The 21859-nt window shown below is 42.8% G+C and overlaps 1 pseudogene; it reads right to left on the reverse strand.

The window, feature by feature from the left end:
- Positions 1 to 21364, reverse strand: part of LOC149255317 (uncharacterized) — a 62812-nt pseudogene extending 41448 nt beyond the window's left edge.
- Between the last annotated feature and the right edge of the window lie 495 nt (positions 21365 to 21859).

Consider the following 21859-nt stretch of genomic DNA (forward strand, 5'->3'; position numbering starts at 1 on the left):
GGAATTGGCTGAAACTGCTTGGGTAGGCTACTATACCCTATGTGCATCTCCCCATGAAACAGGTTTTGAAACGGATGCACGGATATGGAGAAAATGCAAAAATGGCTGATGGTGATGGAGGCTAGTTTCTTGGAAACCGTGCACCGGCCATCACCCCTGTACAATTCCCCATAAAACGGTTTTTCAAATGGATGCATGGTTTTCAAGTTATGGAAGAAACAAATTCTGTTCTATGTGTTTTCTCTTCAAAGCATTTTGCAAGTTTTTGCATGGAAAGAAAAACTGAGCTTGGGCTGTGATGCAAGTATGGAGATGATGGAGGAGGAGTTTGAAGATTGCAGGAGGACTTCTGAACCCTTGAGGAAGCTACCATGTTTGCCAAACCACCTTTTTGAAATCCATTTCTAGCTCCCTACAATTTCTACAGGAACTTCCTGTAGAAGCACAATGAAGAAGCACAATGAGGTGGAAAAGATGATGGAAAAGGGTGAGGAATGGGAACATGGATGCTTGCAGGCATAACCAATGGATTCCAAGCTTTAGATCCCCTTCCAAAATTGAATCTGGCTCGCTTGAAGGTTCTACAGGATGTTTCCTGTAGAAATATAGAACTTCCTCTAGAAGGCACAAAAACTCCTTTGTCTTTGTTTTGAGTGATCCTCCTGACCTGCAATGTCATTGCTGCACCCTAAAATTATTCAATGGAAATTAGATTTATTTTTCTTTTTCTTTTTCTCTTTTTTTTAAAAACAACTAGGGCGCCTCATGGAGGTTTTCACCCTAATTGCCTGCCCTGGGCGCCTCCAAGGGAGGTTTTCACCCCGAGATCTTATTCTCTTTTCTCTTTTTTTCCAACCCATTAACCGCCTCATGGAGGTTTTCAATCAATGAGCCAATCTAAGGCGCCTCCGAAGAGGTTTTCACCTTAGATTTTTATTTTCATTCTTATTTTCATTTTTTCTTTTTTCTTTTTTTCTACCCTACCCTACTTGAAAAACAAAATCATTTTCAAGTGTAAGAATACTTCCAATGGAGCCATGTACACATGGAGATGAGAGACAAGATGATGTGGAGGCTTGAAATGCATGCTTGGACAGCTATCCGGATTTCAGAGACCAAATGATCTGACTTTGAAGGGATCAAACATAGCTGAGGAAGAGAGTACCGCTGCAAATTAGTGACCGTCTAAAACCATATCTCAATATAGCTCTGATATCCTTGGTTCTTTTGCTGATCTGGATCATGTTTCATGTCACCTTCTACCATGAATTCCTCATCTTCCTCTTTTTGCTGATCTTTCTCTTGAATACATGGAAGATTTGATGGTAACCATGAAGGATCTTTCTTTATCTCTGCTTCTGATGTCTTCTCTTCATCAAGTAAAGCCCATGGTTCTTTGATTTCCTCTTCTGAATCTTCTTTTGTCGGATGTGGTCCTTCAATGCTTTCAAGATAATCTCTGCTTTGCAACACTCTTCCTGAGCTATGGTGAAGATCATTGAGCTCAAGAGGAGTCATTTGGACATGTTGTGTCTCAGCATTGCAATTTTGTTGAGCTACTCCATGGTATGGTTTTGGAAATGGTGGTACGGGTAGTTGAGTGGAGGTGTGTATTTGAGATGGATGCGGATGGGGTTGTGGTTGGGTAGGCATTTGGGGTTGCCTTGGTGGAGGAGGAGGCGATGGTTGTGGATGAGCAGGTGGTGGAGGAAAAGAAGCGGGAGGAGTGTTGTATTGGGGCCTCCACCCCTGATGAGGTGCATTCCACTGAGGTTGTGGCTGAGCATAAGAGTGAAATGAATGAGTAGCTGGTTGGGCATAATAGGGATCTATGAAGGAACAAGGAGGAAGTGTGAACCAGGAAGGATGAGCAGGGGGACCCCAAGAAGGTATGAAAGTGGCTTGATAGGGGTCATAATAGGTCTCGGATGTCCCTTGCAGTTCCTGCTGATAAGATCTAGGTTCATGTGGCCTCCTTTGGTTCATATAATAGAGTGATTCAGTGGCTCCTTTGGCTCTTTGATATGCAGCTTTAATTCTGGGCAAGGAAGGGCACTGATTCGTAGGATGGTATTCTTCACAGATGAAACACACTTCTGGAGAGTGCATTGGACATTCGTTCCTAGGATGCTTTCTAGTGCACCTAGGACAAAAAATGGCCAAAGCCCTCTTGGCTTCTTCTTGCTTCTTTTGGATCCGCAAGGTATCCAGTTGCATGGCAAGAAACTGCCTCATATCACTCTTGAAATCTTCGATCTGATTTTCAAATTCGTCTTTGGACAAGGTGCTGCTCCCAACATTTCTGCTTGTAGCCATTTGCTCCAGAGGAATGGTTTCTTCTTCTTCTTCCCTTGAGGTTCTTCAAATATGTCTTGCTGTCCACCTAAGGGTTCTTTAATCACAGCCATTGAAGAAGAGAGAATGTTGGCTGTGTGAAGCAGTGGGGGTGTTGTGCAATCATTTTTCTAACTTATCTCTACTCCTACAAGGCATGAAATGAAATCTTTTTGGTTGATTTTTGCTTTTTTCTACTTCTACCTGCAAAACTGAAATAGATTGAACTGCAACTAACTATCTTGCTAAAATGAAAATGCGAAATTGAAATGAAAGCAGGAAAGGACTAATCTATTTTGCTCAAATGAAATTGCAGGAATGAAATGCTAGTCTACGCTTGCGGAATTGAAATGCTAATCTACTCTTGCAGAAATGAAATTGCAGAATTGAAATGCTAATCTATGAAAGCGGGAAATTCTAATCTACTTTTGCAAAAAGGAAATTGCATAATGGAAATGAAATAAACTACTCAGCAGAAGGTTGTAGTGGAAAATAGAAGAAAAGCAACAATCACCAATACTCTGACGCTTCCCTGGCAACGGCGCCAAAAAGATGGTGGGCCCCAGTATTGTAGCAATAATGCTACAACTCCTGGAACTCCCTTCTTTAATTTTATCAACCCGGTAGTTCGTAACAAACTTGGAAGCGACGGTGCTGTATGCACAAGTACTAGCTCTTGCCGCAACTGTCACTTGGTCAGCTGGCACAAGTCCGCTAGGAGCTTAAGCCAACTTCTATGAGCTCTTAGAAGAAGCTTTTTAATTGATGGATGAAAGCTAACTCGAAGGAAGCTAATCTAATTGCAAAAAGAAACTGAAAGCCAAAAAGAAACGCAAACCCTAGCAAACCCTAATTCTACCAGCTAGTCCTACTGACGCAAAGGAGAGCATGCAAACTACTGAAAGAGATGCCATTACTTCTATGAAGGTAAAATAAATGTGTCTAGACTACCTCTATCTGAAGAAAACATCTTTTTGTATTTTTGAATCAGTTATTAGAATTATCATGCATGTGCTTTTAACTAGCTTTTGACTGTGCAGAGGTGGATCAGTGGGAGAGAATGCTTGCAGGAGGTTGGGAAGGTTAGAAGAGGTCCTAAGGGGTCCCTAGCACCCTTCCTGAGAGTTTCACAAAGTTTGGCTATCAAGAAACCTCATTCGTGAGCTTCTACAGGAAGTCTGCAGGGGTTCTACAGGATGTTCTGGGATTTCTACAGGATGTTCTGTAATTTTTCTACAGGATGTTTATAAATAGAATTTTGGAGCATGGATGGAGGGAAAAAGGTGGAGGAATGAGTATGGAGGTGAAATAGGGGTGTAGGGGAGTTCAAGACTTGGAGGATGGAGTTGAGGAGAAGGTGTAGATGGCTGGACTTGTTCTAAGAAGACTGGAATAATGCTGCACAAAAGGTAGGGTTATGAGGGCAATGTGGCAACGTGAGGCAAGAAACCAAGTTAGGAGATGGAGAAGATGGGTTTGATGGAGTCTGTGAAGATAGAGAAGTGGTACAGGTGCTCTGCAATTTGTGTTTCCAATTGAACCAACAAAGACATGCAAGAAAACAAAGATTTAGTTATGCTACCCTAATATGATCTGCCTAATAGTAACGAGAATGGACAGCAGCTTTATTTTCAAGGAAACCATGTATATTAACTATGAAATGAAGCATTCAAATATCTGAACATGTAACCAACTTCTGCAAATGAAAACAACACACTAAGGATTGCATGGTAAAGCAAACTAGTGTTTTTGTGGGTAGCAAAGTCATCCTAGTCACAGCTCCTGATCCCACTAAGGGAGAGGTGAAACCACAGATGTTTGTTGGCCCTTTTCTTGAAGATTTTTCTGTTAACAACCTATCAACTAAATCTGAGCATGAAAATCTATTTTACTCATCAAAAACAACCTAAATAACAAAACAAGATTTAAATCTAAATAACAGATTTTATTCTAAGAATGCAGCAAAGACACATGAAAGTAAACAAAGGAGGTACTGGGCGCTTGAGATGGGCCCAACCCCAAGAGCTACAGCCTCCTAAGAGAGATTTAGAGCTGGTGCAAAGCTGGATTCATCTTTATTGAGCAAGAAAAGAAGAGTTACATCAAAACTGTCCACAAGGAGAACTTGAAAATGTGCTGAGAGCAAAGCTAATCTACTGCCTAAAAATCGAACTACAAAATGACTACAAAATGAATACAAAATGACTAACTACTGGCTACAAAATGACTAACCACTAGCTAACCAAAATGAGGCCCTAAGCCTTCTTATTTATACAAATTGAGGACCCCAACAGTCCTCCTAAACTTTAGGGACTCGGCTGCCCAAGACTTGTAGTTAACAGCAGTCCTACTTGACTTGCTTGGCTGCCCTTGTGCTGATTGATTTGGTGGCCTTTGAACTCCGAGCTGATGGTGGAGAATTCGAGGTAAGGGCCCATAAATGAAGGGAACACCTTCCTAAAAATACTCTCCACGAATTTGGCTGCCAAGTGCTCATTTCAACCATTGATTTTGTCTCCAAATTGACCAAAAAGGCTACACAAAGCACACATTAGACTTGTTGGCATAATGACTAACCCAATTCACTCTATTAGCATAAATATAATCAAAAACATGCAATAAACTAATGAGAATGGTGGATTAAGTCGAATTAGGAGGTTGAATGAGCCCAAATAATTATCCATTTTTGGGGCTCATCATCACCCCCCTACTGAAAGTGTTGCTCATCCTCTGAGCAACCAATCTATCTCCTCATCTTTGATGGCCCTGGTGGCCTCCTTGTCATGCCAAGCTTTTGAAGTGATGTCCTCTTCTCTGTCATGAAACCATGCTTTTCTCTTTGCTTCTTCCCACTACTTGCTCCTTTTTCTAGAGAATTCTCAGCTTTGGTATGATTGTGCAAGTATATTCAATCTGATGGCAACAATGGTGGCTAAAGGAGATGAAACCAGTGGAGGATGGAAGAAAAGAGTAGTTGCATGTCTCCTCAACAGTCTTCAAGCTTCAAATCCCTCTCCATAATTGATTCTAGCCTACCCAAATGCTTCTACAGGATGTTTCTGGTAAAAATACAGAACTTCCTGTAGAAAGTCCTGTAGCTGAGTTCTGGCTTCCTGTAGAAACAGACAGCACCACTGTATCCTGCTTGGCTGTGGGTGATTTTCCTTTCAGCTTGGCTGTGGCTACCTTAGAGGTGCCCTCACTGACGTGGACTTTTTCAGTCCTTTCCATTCTACTCTGTAGTCTTTTCTCCCTGGGTGTTAGTGTGGTTTTGTCCCCCTCTGTTTTGGCAGCTTGGTTTAATGCCAATGTTCCAATCACTGATGTTGTTGGATACATCTGCAGGGTTGTGCTTTCTGGGCTTGTCACCAACTTGTCATCATTTGCCTTGCCCCATAGTACAATATACAGTCCTGCTATTACTAGAATTGCTCCCAGCAGACTTCCCAGATAATATTTCACATGAAGGATTAGCTGTTCCAACACTGCAACAATTATGGTTGAAGTTGGATTGAACATTGCAGCAAAGACAGGTCCCTTCAGACGGATACAGTAAGTCTGTACAAATAAGGCAAATGCAAAGCATAATACTCCCTGCATATTATGGGCCAATATGATCAATGACGATGTTAAGAATTTCTGCACTTTATTAAAACGAAGATGCGGTGCTCACAGAGTATATGATGCTGAGAAGCTGAATGTCCCACTTTAGCCTCCAAGCAGAGGCCTTTGGCTCAAAAATTAAAGCCACCACAGTGCACTGTAGAGTTCCTTGCAGCATCGTGAGAGCTGTTAATGAAATTTCTGCTGGATATTTCTTAACAACTGGAGCCGGAAAGGTAAGCCATCCAGACCAAAATAAACAGCCGGCAAACAGCATCAGTGCTCCAAGCAGCCATTTGTTATGAAGAACCCTATTGAGCCTAATGAGAACAGGGCCCTTGTATAAGGTCATAATCATTGCACCACCCACACATATAATGGTTCCTACAACTTTGGCTTGGCCATATTTACTCCTGATATCAACTTTCTCCAGTCTAAAAGCTGTGGCCATCCCAAATGTGACAACAGGAACCAGGTTTGACGTTGCAGAAGCAAATGTAGCGGAGGTGTAATCTAGGCCAGCAAAGTAGAAATTCTGAAATAGAGTGGTCTTACCCAGCCAGTGCAAGCACAAAGATCTGCCAGAAGATGGCACAGGTCTTTGCAGGGCGTTGGTTTCTTTCAAGAAAAAAACAAAAGGAGAAATAACTACTGTAGCAACAGCCAGGGTGTAAGCTACGAAAACAAAATGACTCATTCCTTCGTCCAGAGCAACTCTGGTAATGATATTCATGCCGGCCAGGCAGACTTGAACTGCAATCTCAGCTAAGAATGTTGCAAATGCAAATTAATCAGCGAATGGTGAGAGCATTTCAAGGATGAGTTCGATTGGCTGTTTATGGAGGCTTCCACTGATGGAGGGTGAGCTGGCTAAGTGCACGTTGGCCCCATGCAAACCATTGGTCCCCACTGTAGTGTAATTATGAACTGTAGTTCTCTGCCTGTATTCACTTCCATCAATTACGTTGGATTTTAAACAACCACCACTACCTGTTTTCAATTTTCTTCTTGAGATGGCTGAGCACACGTGTTGATTTCACCCGCCGAGCGCTGTTTGAACTAGATGAGGGTGGCTAGTTAGCTAGCCACCGATTTTTTTAATCCCAACCATCTCATTGCTCATGCTGTTTACGAATTACATTCATGCAAATAGAGGAACGAGTTTAGTCACGTACCTGCAAGTCGTGTGTGGTTGCTGTGAAGTGCTGAGATCTTTCATTTGCTGCATGCATTTGTTTTTGTGATTGCATGTGGCTTGGCTGCTGATTTTTTGGTTGTTTTTTCTTGTGCAGGTGTCCTCTGGCCAGATCTAAGCTCCAGGCATTTGTTTCCACGTTCAAATCTGCACATTCAAGCTGCTACTGCTGAATTTTCACAAGACTAGAACTTGTTTTCGCCATTGCTCCCAAACGGTAAACCGGATCGATCTGAAACTTTTTGAGCACGTTCCTATCATCATTATGCATCTCCCATAGCAAAATTGCGATCAATGGATGCACAGATTTCGAGAAAAATGGAAAATGGCTAAAGATTTCAGAGATCAATTTCTTGGAAACCGTGCATCGGAATTGGCTGAAACTGCTTGGGTAGGCTACTATCACCTATGTGCATCTCCCCATGAAACAGGTTTTGAAACGGATGCACGGATATGGAGAAAATGCAAAAATGGCTGATGGTGATGGAGGCTAGTTTCTTGGAAACCGTGCACCGGAATTGGCTGAAACTGCTCAGGCATGTTGCCATCACCCCTGTACAATTCCCCATAAAACGGTTTTTCAAATGGATGCATGGTTTTCAAGTTATGGAAAAAACAAATTCTGTTCTATGTGTTTTCTCTTCAAAGCATTTTGCAAGTTTTTGCATGGAAAGAAAAACTGAGCTTGGGCTGTGATGCAGGTATGGAGATGATGGAGGAGGAGTTTGAAGATTGCAGGAGGACTTCTGAACCCTTGAGGAAGCTACCATGTTCGCCAAACCACCTTTTTGAAATCCATTTCTAGCTCCCTACAATTTCTACAGGAACTTCCTGTAGAAGCACAACGAAGAAGCACAATGAGGTGGAAAAGATGATGGAAAAGGGTGATCCGGATTTAAACAGGAACGCAAAAAATTACAGAGATAACCATATACACAAAGATGCAGCGGAAATAATATTTCATTTCATTAATGGAAAATACTGAAATATGCTTACAATCAGAAATGGAAATAAACCAGCTAGGGCGATGGTAGCTTATCCCTGAGAAGAGATGTTGTGGCTACATGCCTCTGAACTGTGTTACAATGAGGCTCGAAGGCCTATTTATTGTTGAGAAACAATGGAAAACCCTTAACATTCCAAAACCTAACCCTAGGAGATGAAACGCCAAACTGTGGGCCCCGTTTGGGGTAAATTGGTACATCAACTTCCCGGGGTCGTAACTTTGGCATATGATCTCCGTTTGACGCGTACAATAGCTCATTAGAAAGATCTATCCGAGCACTATCATTGTTGAAAAGGGAAACATCAGTCCATGGAGTTTCCCCCGGATTCCCCAAAAAACGTTGTTTAGGGCCTCAAAACGGCTCCGGAAGTTCAGGACCCGAAAAACTGCTAAAAATAGTAAGTTGTGCTACAATTAAGGAAACTGAAAATGCTGAGAAAGACAATGGTGGGGGTCCAGGTGGACTTGGCAGGTGGCCACCAATATCCACCTGGATCATTCCTCCCCCCTTAGGAAGCAATGGTCCCCATTGCGTTGAGCTCCTCCATGAGATGAGGAAACTTCTGCTGAACTTGTTCCCTGGTGAGCCACTTGCCCTGCTGAAGGAGTTGGCCTGCTTTGACAACTCGATATAGTTGGATATTCTGTTGGCGAGTGTTCTTGATCTGTGTGTCCATGATCCGATCAGTTGCAGCTTGTTCCATGCAATCTGGATTTAATTCTGTGGGTTTGAGCTGTTCTGCAATGTCGGATGTGTCTAGCAATGGTGGAAAGTATGGCCGAAGGCGGTCCACATTGAACACTGGGTACAGGCCAAGGAATGGGGGAATGCTGAGCTCAAATGCATTGTCTCCCATAGCCTTAGTAATGGTGTAAGGACCATATCGGAGTGGTCTCAATTTCCGATAGGCTCCAGTAAGGCGTTCCTTTTGCAAATGCAACCAGACTTTGTCGCCCACCTGAAACTTGTGTGGCACCCGATGTTGATCATGTCGCTGCTTGTACTTGGCATTTGATTTCTCAAGAATGTCATGGACCTGCTGGCGAATATGTTGGATGCGCTCAATGAAGCTGGTGGCCTTATCTGTTTCGGACTGGACATGAGCTGAATTCATGTGAGTAGCTGCAAGTGGCATGGCCACATCGATGGGGCATAGTGGCTGGAATCCCAAACCCACCTGAAAAGGGCTATGGCCAGTGGAGCTGTGAAGAGCTCGGTTGTAGCTGTGCTGAACATAGGGGAGGCTCTCGTCCCATGTGCGTGGATGCTTTGAGTTATACATGCGCAGAATGTGCACAATCATCCTATTGACAACCTCTGTCTGGCCATCAGTTTGAGGATGGAAGGCTGTGGACTTCGTGAGTTTGGTGTCCAGCATTGACCAGAGACTGGACCAAAATGTGCTGAGAAACCGACTGTCCCGATCTGAGATGATAGACTGTGGGATCCCAAAGTGCACCCACACTCGTTCAAAGAAGAGTTTAGCAGTGGCTTCTGCTGTGATATTCTTCTTGCAGGCCATCATAATGGCCATCTTCGAGAACCTGTCGACGACCACAAAAACACAGTCATTTCCATGCCTAGTGGAAGGAAGGCCTGACATGTAATCCATGGAGATGGATTCCCAAGGTTGACTAGGGGTAGGCAACGGGGTATAAAGGCCGTGCTTCTTAATGGTCGGTTTGGCAATAACACAGGCAGTACATGATTGGATGTACTTCCGAACATCCTATCGAAGATTCGGCCAATAGAAATAATTTTGTAGTACTGCCACTGTTTTCTCGACCCCGAAATGCCCAGCAGCCCGACTGTAGTGTGCTTCCCAAATCATCTTGGCACGCTCACTTGAAGGAACACAGAGGTGACCGAGGTGGCATAGTAGGGCATCCTGGAGGTGAAAATCTGCAACATGCCGACCCTCCAAGAGTGTCTGGTATGTGTGGCTGAATTCTAGGTCGCTTTTGTAGAGAAGTGGCCAATCAGAAGTCTCGTGCCCACAAGAGTTGAGCACGGTGGTTAGTGCCATGATCGGTGGTCGACTGAGGCAATCTGCAACATTATTGGTGCTACCCTTTTTATACTTGATATTCAAGTGAAACTATTGCAGGTATGTAGACCACTTCTGATGGTGATCATTCTGCAATTTCCCTTGGGTCTATGAACTGCAGAGGTCGGTGGTCTGTGTGGATGACCGTTTCCTTCCCCAAAATGTAATGCTTCCATTGTCGGCAGGCCTGTACAATGGAATACATCTCTTTATCATAAGTGGGGTACTTCCGGACTGTGTCTGAAAGTGTTTCACTGTGATATGCCACTGGATGTCCATGTTGAGTAAGGACTGCCCCAATAGCATAGTCGGAGGCATCTGTCTCGACCTCAAATGGTTGTTGTAAATCTGGTAACGCGAGCACTGGTGCCGTGCAGAGGCGATCCTTCAACTCCCTGAATGCCTTCTGTTGAGAATCAGACCCAAAAAATTTGGCTTTCGCCCCGCCCTTGGTGACTTGACTCAAGGGCCAAGAAATATGAGAAAACCCCAACACAAACCTGCGGTAGAAGTTGGCAAGACCTAGAAAGCTGCGGAGCTCTGTTAGAGTGGTTGGAGAGGGCCAATCCCGAATGACTTGGATCTTGGCTGGATCGACATGCACCCCCTGTTCATCAATGATGTATCCCAGATACTGAACCTGGGTCATGCCAAAAGTGCATTTCTCCAAATTGGCACATAGCTTGTGTTGCCGCAGTGTTTGGAGAACCTGTCGGATGTGGTGGAGGTGCTCTTCCCAACTCTGGCTGAAGATCAAAATGTCATCCAAGTATACTACTACAAAGGAGTTGGTGAATGGCCGCAAGATGTCATCCATTAGCCTCATAAAGGTTGCAGGAGCATTCGTCAATCCGAAAGGCATGACCAACCATTCGAAGAGGCCCTCCTTGGATTTGAAGGCAGTCTTCCACACATCGGAGGGTTCGATTGGTACCTGGTGATATCTTGACTTCAGATCGATCTTGCTGAAATATTTCGCCCCCTTTAGTTGGTCCAGGAGGTCATCAATCCGCGGGATCGGGTACCTATTACGGACAGTGATCTTGTTCAACGCCCGATAGTCAATACAGAGTCTCCACGTCCCATCCTTCTTCTGTACCAACACGATCGGACTCCCACAGGGAGATGAACTCGGACGGATGTGACCTTTCTGCAGGAGCTCCTGAATCTGCCTCTTGATTTCATCGTTCTCCAGAACGGAGCGCCGATAAATTGGTCCATTGGGTAGCGGCGCACCTGGGGTCAGATCGATGGAGTGCTTGACTTGACAGTGCAGAGGAACCTCTGCCGGGGAGGTGAAGATGTCCTCGTACTCCTCCACAATCTTGTCCATCTGTAGTTGTCGTGCAGAGGGACCCCGTCTGGAGGCCGCGGCCACTGTCTTCTTCTTTCCTTGAGGGCGTATCATCAGGAAAACAAATTTCCTGGTTTTGGAAATGATCTTACTGCATTGTTTTGCAGTAATCAAAGAGATGGCGGCAGGTGGTGCTACCTCTGGTATCCTGAACAACTTATTTCCCAATGTAATAATAACAGCACGGGGCCTTGATTCATTCACAGCATGTCGCTTCCACAAGTATGGTTGTCCTAGTAATACATCACAAACTTCAAGGGGAGCAATGTCACACAATACCTCATCCGTGAAGGGCTTGATGTTGTATGGAAGGCGACACTGCTGGCTCACGCGAAGATCTCGTCCTTGGTAAAGCCACCCAATGGTGTATGGTTGTGGATGTGCTGTGGTCGGTAAGCCCAACCGCTTCACGACCTCTGCCGAAATGAGGTTCTTTTGACTCCCGCTATCAACAATGAACTGTATCGGGGAGCCCTTTACCCACATCTGGGAGTGGAAGAGACACTCCTCCTCCTCTGGATCTTCGGGTTCATTTTTCTGGATCTTTGCGGTAGCAACAGTGGCGCTGGGATCCGCATCAATTATCTGCTTCCCTTTTTCATACCCCTTATCGGGTTCTGACTCAGAGTCAGAGCATGCATCTGATTCTGAAACCTTTAGCTCAGCCACCAGTGACTGCTTGGCCCGACACTCACTTGTGTTGTGAGTGGAGCTCTTATGGAACTCGCACCATTTTCTAGTGTCCTTTCTTGGCTTCGCGGCGCTGTTCTTTGCTTGCAGCTTCGGCTGGTTGTCTTGGGCTGTCCCGCCTTGAGTTTGTCCTTTGTTCTGTGGTTTAGGGGCACCTTTCCCCTGCTTTGGATTCGCAGATCCAAAGTCTCGCTTCTTTTGTTTGAACTTCTGCTCAACCTTGACGGCATATCGGTATGCTGCGCCGAGCGAGGGGATGTTTAGGAATTGTATTTCTTCCTGGATGTACTTGTGCAGGCAGCCACGGTATTTGAGTATCAAATGTTGCTCCGAATCCTTGATACCCAACTTTGTGCGAAGGGTATGGAAAAGATTGGTGAACTCCGGCACGTCTTGGTCCCTTCCCTGCCGCAGCGTGGTCGACTTTATGTATTCATCCTCATAACTTCCGACAGGGTAGTACTGCTCCTTGATGGCATCCCGGAACGAATCCCAGGTGGGTGCGGCTGAAAATAGTGAGCCAATACTTTCATCCTTCTGCTCGCAATAGGTTTCCCACCAGTCCTTGACGTGGGGGGCTGCTTTGAGAAGAGCAAAAACAATCTTTTCCCGACTCGAAAATTCATGAACAGAAAAATAACCCTCTAGCAGATTTAACCATTTATCTACGGCATCTGCGTCTATCTGACCCTCGAATATGGGGATTTCAAAATTAACTTGTACCTTAAAGGGTGTGGCGTTTCCAGAGTAGCTGCTGGAAGCCGATGCGTTGCTTCTGGGTAGCCGCTGAAGGATCTGGGCAAAGCTGTCCATCATCGCGTTCCGTTGCTGCTCGAGGGCTTCTTCGAGCAAGATTTTGATGGGATCTCCTGCCCCCTCGTCTTTCTTCTCGTCCGCCATGGGAGGCCGTCGGGATTTGCAAGGCTGGTCTTGCAAAGATTCAACCAGTTCAAGCCCTAACTCCTTATATCCCGACCTTGTTGGGGACATGCAAAGAAAAACAGAGAAAAAGCAGACCACTCTGATACCACTGATCCAGATTTAAACAGGAACGCAACAAATTACAGAGATAACCATATACACAAAGATGCAGCGGAAATAATACTTCATTTCATTAATGGAAAACACTGAAATATGCTTACAATCAGAAATGGAAATAAACCAGCTAGGGCGATGGTAGCTTATCCCTGAGAAGAGATGTGGTGGCTACATGCCTCTGAACTGTGTTACAATGAGGCTCGAAGGCCTATTTATTGTTGAGAAACAATGGAAAACCCTTAACATTCTAAAACCTAACCCTAGGAGATGAAACGCCAAACTGTGGGCCCCGTTTGGGGTAAATTGGTACATCAACTTCCCGGGGTCGTAACTTTGGCATATGATCTCCGTTTGACGCGTACAATAGCTCATTAGAAAGATCTATCCGAGCACTATCATTGTTGGAAAGGGAAACATCGGTCCATGGAGTTTCCCCTGGATTCCCCAAAAAACGTTGTTTAGGGCCTCAAAACGGCTCCGGAAGTTCAGGACCCGAAAAACTGCTAAAAATAGTAAGTTGTGCTACAATTAAGGAAACTGAAAATGCTGAGAAAGACAATGGTGGGGGTCCAGGTGGACTTGGCAGGTGGCCACCAATATCCACCTGGATCAAAGGGTGAGGAATGGGAACATGGATGCTTGCAGGCATAACCAATGGATTCCAAGCTTTAGATCCCCTTCCAAAATTGAATCTGGCTCGCTTGAAGGTTCTACAGGATGTTTCCTGTAGAAATATAGAACTTCCTCTAGAAGGCACAAAAACTCCTTTGTCTTTGTTTTGAGTGATCCTCCTGACCTGCAATGTCATTGCTGCACCCTGAAATTATTCAATGGAAATTAGATTTATTTTTCTTTTTCTTTTTCTCTTTTTTTGAAAAACAACTAGGGCGCCTCATGGAGGTTTTCACCCTAATTGCCTGCCCTGGGCGCCTCCAAGGGAGGTTTTCACCCCGAGATCTTATTCTCTTTTCTCTTTTTTCCAACCCATTGACCGCCTCATGGAGGTTTTCAATCAATGAGCCAATCTAAGGCGCCTCCGAAGAGGTTTTCACCTTAGATTTTTATTTTCATTCTTATTTTCATTTTTTCTTTTTTCTTTTTTTCTACCCTACCCTACTTGAAAAAAAAAATCATTTTCAAGTGTAAGAATACTTCCAATGGAGCCATGTACACATCGAGATGAGAGACAAGATGATGTGGAGGCTTGAAATGCATGCTTGGACAGCTATCCGGATTTCAGAGACCAAATGATCTGACTTTGAAGGGATCAAACATAGCTGAGGAAGAGAGTACGCTGCAAATTAGTGACTGTCTGAAACCATATCTCAATATAGCTCTGATATCCTTGGTTCTTTTGCTGATCTGGATCATGTTTCATGTCACCTTCTACCATCCTCATCTTCCTCTTTTTGCTGATCTTTCTCTTGAATACATGGAAGATTTGATGGTAACCATGAAGGATCTTTCTTTATCTCTGCTTCTGATGTCTTCTCTTCATCAAGTAAAGCCCATGGTTCTTTGATTTCCTCTTCTGAATCTTCTTTTGTCGGATGTGGTCCTTCAATGCTTTCAAGATAATCTCTGCTTTGCAACACTCTTCCTGAGCTATGGTGAAGATCATTGAGCTCAAGAGGAGTCATTTGGACATGTTGTGTCTCAGCATTTCAATTTTGTTGAGCTACTCCATGGTATGGTTTTGGAAATGGTGGTACGGGTAGTTGAGTGGAGGTGTGTATTTGAGATGGATGCGGATGGGGTTGTGGTTGGGTAGGCATTTGGGGTTGCCTTGGTGGAGGAGGAGGCGATGGTTGTGGATGAGCAGGTGGTGGAGGAAAAGAAGCGGGAGGAGTGTTGTATTGGGGCCTCCACCCCTGATGAGGTGCATTCCACTGAGGTTGTGGCTGAGCATAAGAGTGAAATGAATGAGTAGCTGGTTGGGCATAATAGGGATCTATGAAGGAACAAGGAGGAAGTGTGAACCAGGAAGGATGAGCAGGGGGACCCCAAGAAGGCATGAAAGTGGCTTGATAGGGGTCATAATAGGTCTCGGATGTCCCTTGCAGTTCCTGCTGATAAGATCTAGGTTCATGTGGCCTCCTTTGGTTCATATAATAGAGTGATTCAGTGGCTCCTTTGGCTCTTTGATATGCAGCTTTAATTCTGGGCAAGGAAGGGCACTGATTCGTAGGATGGTATTCTTCACAGATGAAACACACTTCTGGAGAGTGCATTGGACATTCGTTCCTAGGATGCTTTCTAGTGCACCTAGGACAAAAAATGGCCAAAGCCCTCTTGGCTTCTTCTTGCTTTTTTTGGATCCGCAAGGTATCCAGTTGCATGGCAAGAAACTGCCTCATATCACTCTTGAAATCTTCGATCTGATTTTCAAATTCGTCTTTGGACAAGGTGCTGCTCCCAACATTTCTGCTTGTAGCCATTTGCTCCAGAGGAATGGTTTCCTCTTCTTCTTCCCTTGTTGTTCTACAAATATGTCTTGCTGTCCACCTAAGGGTTCTTTAATCACAGCCATTGAAGAAGAGAGAATGTTGGCTGTGTGAAGCAGTGGGGGTGTTGTGCAATCATTTTTCTAACTTATCTCTACTCCTACAAGGCATGAAATGAAATCTTTTTGGTTGATTTTTGCTTTTTTCTACTTCTACCTACAAAACTGAAATAGATTGAACTGCAACTAACTATCTTGCTAAAATGAAAATGCGAAATTGAAATGAAAGCAGGAAAGGACTAATCTATTTTGCTCAAATGAAATTGCAGGAATGAAATGCTAGTCTACGCTTGCGGAATTGAAATGCTAATCTACTCTTGCAGAAATGAAATTGCAGAATTGAAATGCTAATCTATGAAAGCGGGAAATTCTAATCTACTTTTGCAAAAAGGAAATTGGAGAATGGAAATGAAATAAACTACTCAGCAGAAGGTTGTAGTGGAAAATAGAAGAAAAGCAACAATCACCAATACTCTGACGCTTCCCCGGCAACGGCGCCAAAAAGATGGTGGGCCCCAGTATTGTAGCAATAATGCTACAACTCCTGGAACTCCCTTCTTTAATTTTATCAACCCAGTAGTTCGTAACAAACTTGGAAGCGACGGTGCTGTATGCACAAGTACTAGCTCTTGCCGCAGCTGTCACTTGGTCAGCTGGCACAAGTCCGCTAGGAGCTTAAGCCAACTTCTATGAGCTCTTAGAAGAAGCTTTTTAATTGATGGATGAAAGCTAACTTGAAGGAAGCTAATCTAATTGCAAAAAGAAACTGAAAGCCAAAAAGAAACGCAAACCCTAGCAAACCCTAATTCTACCAGCTAGTCCTACTGACGCAAAGGAGAGCATGCAAACTACTGAAAGAGATGCCATTACTTCTATGAAGGTAAAATACATGTGTCTAGACTACCTCTATCTGAAGAAAACATCTTTTTGTATTTTTGAATCAGTTATTAAAATTATCATGCATGTGCTTTTAACTAGCTTTTGACTGTGCAGAGGTGGATCAGTGGGAGAGAATGCTTGCAGGAGGTTGGGAAGGTTAGAAGAGGTCCTAAGGGGTCCCTAGCACCCTTCCTGAGAGTTTCACAAAGTTTGGCTATCAAGAAACCTCATTCGTGAGCTTCTACAGGAAGTCTGTAGGGGTTCTACAGGATGTTCTGGGATTTCTACAGGATGTTCTGTAATTTTTCTACAGGATGTTTAGAAATGGAATTTTGGAGCATGGATGGAGGGAAAAAGGTGGAGGAATGAGTATGGAGGTGAAATAGGGGTGTAGGGGAGTTCAAGACTTGGAGGATGGAGTTGAGGAGAAGGTGTAGATGGTTGGACTTGTTCTAAGAAGACTGGAATAATGCTGCACAAAAGGTAGGGTTATGAGGGCAATGTGGCAACGTGAGGCAAGAAACCAAGTTAGGAGATGGAGAAGATGGGTTTGAGGGAGTCTGGGCAGATAGAGAAGTGGTACAGGTTCTCTGCAATTTGTGTTTCCAATTGAACCAACAAAGACATGCAAGAAAACAAAGATTTAGTTATGCTACCCTAATATGATCTACCTAATAGTAACGAGAATGGACAGCAGCTTTATTTTCAAGGAAACCATGTATATTAACTATGAAATGAAGCATTCAAAGATCTGAACATGTAACCAACCTCTGCAAATGAAAACAACACACTAAGGATTGCATGGTAAAGCAAACTAGTGTTTTTGTGGGCAGCAAAGTCATCCTAGTCACAGCTCCTGATCCCACTGAGGGAGAGGTGAAACCACAGATGTTTGTTGGCCCTTTTCTTGAAGCTTTTTCTGTTAACAACCTATCAACTAAATCTGAGCATGAAAATCTATTTTACTCATTAAAAACAACCTAAATAACAAAACAAGATTTAAATCTAAATAGCAGATTTTATTCTAAGAATGCAGCAAAGACACATGAAAGTAAACAAAGGAGGTACTGGGCGCTTGAGATGGGCCCAACCCCAAGAGCTACAACCTCCTAAGAGAGATTTAGATCTGGTGCAAAGCTAGATTCATCTTTATTGAGCAAGAAAAGAAGAGTTACATCAAAACTGTCCACAAGGAGAACTTGAAAATGTGCTGAGAGCAAAGCTAATCTACTGCCTAAAAATCGAACTACAAAATGACTACAAAATGAATACAAAATGACTAACTACTGGCTACAAAATGACTAACCACTAGCTAACCAAAATGAGGCCCTAAGCCTTCTTATTTATACAAATTGAGGACCCCAACAGTCCTCCTAAACTTTAGGGACTCGGCTGCCCAAGACTTGTAGTTAACAGCAGTCCTACTTGACTTGCTTGGCTGCCCTTGTGCTGATTGATTTGGTGGCCCTTGAACTCCGAGCTGATGGTGGAGAATTCGAGGTAAGGGCCCATAAATGAAGGGAACACCTTCCTAAAAATACTCTCCACGAATTTGGTTGCCAAGTGCTCATTTCAACCATTGATTTTGTCTCCAAATTGACCAAAAAGGCTACACAAAGCACACATTAGACTTGTTGGCATAATGACTAACCCAATTCACTCTATTAGCATAAATATAATCAAAAACATGCAATAAACTAATGAGAATGGTGGATTAAGTCGAATTAGGAGGTTGAATGAGCCCAAATAATTATCCATTTTTGGGGCTCATCACCCATGATGGCCCTTGTGGAGGACATTTTGTAGATAAAAGAATAGGCCACAAGGTGCTGCAAATGGGATACTATTGGCCTTCTATATTTCGTGATGCCCGAGATTATGTCTGAAGATGTGACAGTTGTCAACGGATGGGATAGCATGGGAAATCGAATGAGATGCCACTACAACCCCAAATAGTCCTCGAACCTTTTGAGAAGTGGGCCATTGACTTCATTGGACCCTTCAACCCACCTTCTCACCAAAAGGTTCACATTCTGGTCTGCACTGATTATGTGACTAAGTGGGTGGAAGCCAGAGCTATTGCGAAAGCAACAGAACAGGTGGTTGCAGATTTTCTTTTTGAAGAGATTTTTGCTCGATATGGTACTCCAAGGGAGATCATTTTAGATGGGGGAGCACAATTCACATCCCACATGATAGGAAGGCTTATGCAGAAATACAGGGTTAAACATAGAGTGACAACTCCTTACCACCCCCAGGCGAATGGACAAGTAGAAAGTACAAACAAGGTATTGGAAAATATCTTGACAAAAACTGTAGCAAGTCATCGTTGAGATTGGTCTCAGAAACTTCCAGAAGCTCTTTGGGCATATAGGACAACATGGAGGAATACAACCGGGTTTTCACCATTTGAGTTAGTCTATGGGAAATCCCCCTTGTTTCTAGTAGAATTTGAGATCAGCACACTCAGAACAGCTTTGGAAGTGGGATTAGACTTATCAGAGGCCCAAAAACACCGGCTGGAATAGCTCAATGAGTTAGATGAGATCCGTTCAGTGGCTGTCCAGAAAAATACTGCTATTCAATATCATAGAATGAAGTGGCATGATAAATTTATCAAGAACAAGGTGTTTCATACAAGAGATTTTAAGGGAAAGATTCGCACTCATTGGATGGGACCCTATGAAGTGGATGCTGTGTTTGACAATGGAATGGTCAGATTGATTACAATAAATGAAGCTCATACTTCCTTCCTAGTGAATGGACACCATCCGAAATTATACCATCGTCCAGCTTCTAAGGATGCCTTCATCAAACATCTCTCTGATAAATCTGGTTTGATGGTTGTTGGTGCAAAGAATGCTCTCTCTGCCTTCTATATATATATATATATATATATATATATATATATATATATATATATATAGATATATATATGTTGTTACTACTTACTCGTTTGTCTTTTGCAGGGATAATGATCGAATTATGACAAGAAGGAGCTGAAAGAAATTTTTTCCAAGGAATACTTCATGATGTTACTCTGTCACTGCTATTACTCCTGAATTTTTTTCTAAGTGTCGGTTGCTGTTACTCCATCGATGTTGTTACTCCATCATTGTTGTTACTCCGCTGTTGCTATTACTCCTATTAGGGTCCTATAATAATATGATTCATAATTTTGATTTGACTAATGTTAATTATTGTAATATTGTACACACCTTTGCTTTTCTACAAATGTTTTCCATATTAAAAAATTAAAAAATGTAAAGAGGGTATGTCCTAAAAGAAATATCAAAGGACAAAAAGAATAAGAAAAGTGAAAAAAAAAGTGAAAAAATATGAACCCCAAACAAAAAACAGATCATGAAAGTGTGCAAGTCCAAGTGCCACTACTTTTTACTTTTATGTACAAAATAATGGTTGTGTGCAGCTTGTCATAAATGCCACAACCCATGATAGTCAAACTGTTTAATCTTGACTAGTTCATGCTTTAAATTTCATGTTTATAGATAGAGAATAAAGATCTTGCCAAACTGTTTAATCTTGGCAGATCAATAGTTAGGTAGAGAAATAAAATGTGCTCATAAGCTTAATCTGAGCCATTGGAAGATATAAGGTTAGAATTAGATAGTTTACTTTTCAAAAAGAAAAAGGAAATAAAGGGTCTACTAGCTTAAATGCACCGAATAAAGTGAATTAAATTTGTTAGGGTAAGTAAAGGGTAAGTGGAAGAAAGGTTGCAGAAGTACAAAGTTGATTGAAGCATAAACACATTTGTCATGCTTAATGTTATGTTTCAATGTGCATGAGCAGTTATGGAAGTGAAAATATGTTTACAAGCTGATTTACTTAACTTCCCCTCATTTCATTTCACTCCCCACTACATACTTACTAATTTCCCCCATTATCCCATCATTTCTGGTTAAAATACCTTTTTTCCCTTCATTTTCACCCTTTCCCCTTGGTTTCACACATTTCCCTAGCAATTTACCCTACAAAAGTCATTTCCCAACCCAAAACCCCTTTTCCCTAGTGTGAAACCCATTCCCCTTTCAAAAAATCATTTTCCCCTTGTAATTTCCCTATTTTGCCTAAAAACCCACTAAAACCCCTTTATCCTAACTATTATCCCCCCCTCCTCTTTATAAAATTAACTCCGCCTTTCCTACATTTCCCGACAAAACCCTTTAAAACCCATAAAACCCCTTTTACCCTAAGTTTTGTTTACCCCCACATTTCTTAACTAACCTCCGCTATATTCACTTTACCCGATATAACTCTTTTTAACCCACCCCCTCAGTGCGGTTAAATAAACCCCACCTCAGTTAAACCCTGGTCCCACTCCTTTTAAACCCATTCATTATACCTTTAACTCGCACCATTTATTCATTAAATAATTACACATTAAATTTAATTATTCCTCGGGCCCCGCTAATCTCTGCCGATTTCCCTCTGTGCAACTCCGCCGCGCGATAGTCGTTGGATCTTGCACCCCCAGATCCTACGACCCATGGCCATATCGCATGCTCCTAATCTTCGACCTTTAGCGGCCTGAGAGCACACGAGATTAATGGTTTTGCTCGGTCCCCTTGTGGTTACGTGGCAACTCCACGTTAACTCGCGTGCTCTCCAAATAATACCGCCCATCGCTCAAAAACAGTGCGATCGCCCCCGAAACCGCCTTCTCGCCAAAGCCGAAACCATCACTGTTCATTATATGAATTTCCGCGCCAAATTTAAAAATTTATTTGTTAAACACTGAAGACCCGTGTTTTCACTCCTTTTGCCTGTTTACATAGTGAAACCTATCAAACCCTTCCTGTGCCACCTTGAACCTCTGCAACCCTATTCGACCTTTGGTTACCTTCAAAACATTGCCGCAACTCTTTCCACATACATCCCTATTCAATAAAGCCATCAATTGCCTTCCCTACCAACCTGTGTTTTATTAATGATTGTTTTATTTTGCAGGTAATTAGAAGACCAGAAATAAACAATTTTGATATTAGTCACAAAAACTTGTTTACTCCAATATTTGAAAGGAAATCTATTCAAAAGCCTATATTCAGAAGAAGAAGAAGACAATTATCACAGAGCAGAAGAAATCATAAAACAGAAAATTTACACAGTTGAAAGACAAACAGATCAAACATACAGAAAGATGGTCAATATCCCACTACTAGATGCTAATACAATATGAAAAACTAAA

The sequence above is a fragment of the Pinus tabuliformis genome, chromosome 7 (assembly GCF_031772625.1).
Source record: "Pinus tabuliformis cultivar Carrire ecotype Pingquan chromosome 7, CPIR1, whole genome shotgun sequence".
Classification (NCBI taxonomy): domain Eukaryota; kingdom Viridiplantae; phylum Streptophyta; class Pinopsida; order Pinales; family Pinaceae; genus Pinus; species Pinus tabuliformis.